The following is a 4,158-nucleotide window of genomic DNA, read 5'->3' on the forward strand; positions in this document are numbered from 1 at the left end:
TATATATATATATATATATATTAAAATTAATCAAGGACATACTAAGTATGTCTACTTGCTTGAAATAACAGTCAAAACTCGTTATTAAATCGCCGAAAAATACACTGGTGATAACTACAGAAATCAAACGAAGGCAAATTTGGTTAAGACAATCTACTTACAAACATTTAAGTATTTAGATTCACGTGGACTAGTTTCTGCATTGGCACAATATGCCCTATCTTCTTCAACATGCATTGCCAGGATAAGAGATTCCCAACCTATCCTTCTGAACTCTGTGCCGCTACTGATTCGCTTCGCGCCGAAATCACAGCAGCTTCCCAAAGTAAAATAATCTCGTTACAGTATTACGAGAAAAATAATTTATTAATCCCTCGGCTATCTAAATGCTACTTTTTGGCCTGCTGTCGCTTGTCTCGTTGATTCTGTTATTATCATTCTTAAATTAGTCACATTAACGATACCTTTGTAAATTAATTATATATATCATACGCACATACACAGACATACATATGTTTATATATGACGACGGCTTCTGATCATGATTTCCGTTTACCAAATTCTGCCTAACACAGTATTAGTCAGTTTCCAGATTAACATAAAAGATTCTTGATCAAAGTTATTTGCAGTGGGATTGCGCCTGAAACTCTTTACTTGAGATGTAAATTTCTTAACCACGTAGTAATGTTTGCACCATAACAAAAAGGAAAATACACACTTGAAAATTATATATATTACTCCTTAGCTAAGAACGCTCTTTGAAGGGGATACAGTATCCTATCGAATTGATCAGCTGTAACTTTTATGGATAGTATTGATCTATTATATGCACGTAAGCACACATATTAGAGAAAACGGTGTAACCAATTGAATCGATATCGGAACGATGTAAAGCGACATCGAGCCCAGTGACTTTTGAACGCAGAGTATAAAAGTGATTGAGATAAACGCTTGCGTTTCTACACTGTTTGTTCTGAATTATTTCACGTTCGACCAATGAATTGTATTTACTTCAGTGCAAGCTTAAATTTAATTTTAATCTGAATCAATAATCTCGGAGATTCACTGAGATAAACTTCTGAAGCAATACGTGGTGTTATTGAAATGTTCCTGGCTTTGGATAAAAGAATGTAGAACAGAATCAGCTAATTATGTTTTTATCCAATATATCCCCCTCTCAGATTCACTCACTTATTGCAGGGATCCTCCAGTTGTCTAAGTCCTGTAAAAGAACTCGGAAGTTTGGACCTCGAATCAAGCCTTTCGCGATACCCTTAAATCCAGAAACTTTCCAGCACTCCCTCATGTAGGTCCCCTGTTTAACTGGATGTTGTTAGAGTTCATTGCCGACTTCATTGAAATGAATTTGGTCTAACAGGATTATTGGGAACTACCTGCATGTTTGCTACCATCTTCATAAACGTAGACTCCTGCTTCTGTTTGGTGAAATATGCACTGGAAAATTAGAGCAGCGGCAATTTTTTTGGAGCATGCAAGCTACATTGTCAATATAGGCAAACTTACAGATTTTCGATGATATTTAAAGAGAGGAAAGGTAAGATTTAAGATAAATTAGAACACTTAATTTGTAATAGATAATTAAATTTTATATTAAACATTTATATTATAATGACAGAATTCAATATGGAATTTTTAATTTAGTGGTTGGCAGTGAGGCTACAGATTCGATAGACCTGAATTGGTAGCACCTTGCGTATTTTAGCTAAGTTTCTTCGTGATATAGCTTTTACTTTTCGGTTCTCCTCGGTTCTTTGTTGAACCTATAAATTAAACATCAATCAAGTATTGACATCTGAATAACTGACCGTACCCAGCTCCTAAAGTTCATTGCCAGAATGTTAGTTCTGTATCGTGGCGTTGTAACTTGAAATAATAACATATTCATCAGACATCATCACGATAAACGTTTCCCGTCTGGCGAAGAGAGAATAAGTACCAGTGATATATTAAATTTTGTTTAATATATTGAAGTTGCTTTTATTGCTTTGCACAGAAACTGGACGTGTGCCTAATAGACAGAAAATCAATTATGTTACTCGGTTGTTTATACAAGTTGATTGAAGTTAGTTACTAATTAGATATGAATCTGTGACTGGCTCATAAATTAGGCAGCAGATAACATTTTAATGTGTTAAGTTGAGAGAGAAAGTCATTTGAATATTGTACTCACAGCGTATTAACACGACAAAGGCATTGGAGAATAAATAATATATATGTGCTTAGATAAGAGAACAATTCAAATTCAATGTAGGTAATTATCTGAAGAAAACTAAAATATATTTGAAATCGCTATAACTGACAAGTGTAACAAACAACATTTTTCACAAACACCTGATTATCCGACGCTTGTTTTCCTCACTAATGTATAAACTGGAAACCTTCCAAAAAAAGAATGATATAATGTATCTTTATTATTTAAGGATAACCTTTCGGACTTTAAAAGATGTAATTGTTTGAAATTCTCTTGTGAAAAAACAAAAAAAACAAAAACAAAGGAATATGTCAGATAAATATGTACAAAAGAAAAGCTAACTGAAACAACAGCAAGTATCGTTTGTTATTTCCAGTGTTGAAGATTATGAGATAGTTTAGCACTTTATTAACTGTTAAAATATAACTTAACAATTTGTACACATTATTCAAAGAATTTCTGCCTACAGCAGAAAGTATATTACCTGATTAATGACAAGCAGAAGAGAAATAAAATAAATGCAATTATCTATTTATGCGTGAATCTTTCACTTTCTTTAAGCTGCCTTACCTTTGAAGTTAGCTAGTTGCATGTATGATAGAGTTAAAACATTTTCCGCTCATGTAAGTCTATGCAGTATATTGCGGTGAGGAATGCAGAGCAGGAGATAATGTGGAGGTGATGAAAGATCATAACACTGTTTCGATTCTCGTATGTGCATTAATTTTTGTCACGTTGCTAATATCTGAAAAAACGTTGAATTGCGTAATGTCGGACTATATCAATTCTAGAAAAAATAAAAAGCATTATATTGTGACGAGAAGAATTTAACAAATGGTAAACTTCTTGCAATGATTAACTTTGAACTTACAAATATGCATTCCAAATTCAGTATATCGCCTTTCATCATAAGACTAACTCCGTATATGGCCATAAATCACTTGCGAATGTATGAAACTCGCAATAGTTACGTAGGGGAGATTTTTAAGTGATAATTTGTGGATATTGTAACGAGTTGTAAAAATAAGATAGCAAAATATTTCTAAGATAACGAAAGGAAAATAGAAACGTTATGAATTACTACCGATGTTTAGCCATAGATGAGTTTTGATTGAATAAATCTATAGAAGGTCTGTAAAAGGTCTGTAGAATATTTATAGAAAGTTTATAGAAAGTACTTCTGATGTTACCAATCTGTGCTGCCTTACTTCTGGGTATACAATAGAATATGTCTTACCTTTATATTTAAATATGGCAGGGTGTGATACGAGTTAGATTTAGCAATTATTTCTTGCAGCTCGACTGATCAGTTAGAGGTATTTGCATCAACATTAGTTGCAGCTTATTGGATTGACAATTTGTCAGTGTACGGAGAGATATAACCATATAACCACGGTTTATATCTTAAAAACGACACCGTACAAGTCACATTGAAATAACACTCGACTATTGATGGCATGTCAGAATAGCTGAAAATGTGTGTACCTCGTAGCGCGAAAGAACGTAATAAGCATTTAAAAGAACGAAACGCTTGAAACTGATGACTGTTTATTTACATTGCCTGAGGTTAGTCAAGATGGTATTTAGTTCCAGATCGACCTTGAAGAAAGCAAACCTCTGATAGAAAATATTTTATGCGGGCCATGTATTTTAGGGATATTTAGAACAATTTTAAATAAGTATTTTAAATAAAACCATGATAAACTCTAGGCAAAGATTTTGTAGCTGCGACATACCGCGGTATTTTTAGACGTTGTATATTTTGGAACACATTATACAATGCATCCTTTCCCCATTTTTTATAACGATAGGAGACCGCACTGATATTTACAAAAACGTGAGAACTCGAATATTTTAAATGCACCAAACAGTACCGATATATTTCTTTGTAGGAAAGAGCAACATAAACGAGCATCTCTGCTTTAAGACAGTATATATATATATAT

Source organism: Octopus bimaculoides, chromosome 9 (assembly GCF_001194135.2).
Source record: "Octopus bimaculoides isolate UCB-OBI-ISO-001 chromosome 9, ASM119413v2, whole genome shotgun sequence".
NCBI classification, from domain to species: domain Eukaryota; kingdom Metazoa; phylum Mollusca; class Cephalopoda; order Octopoda; family Octopodidae; genus Octopus; species Octopus bimaculoides.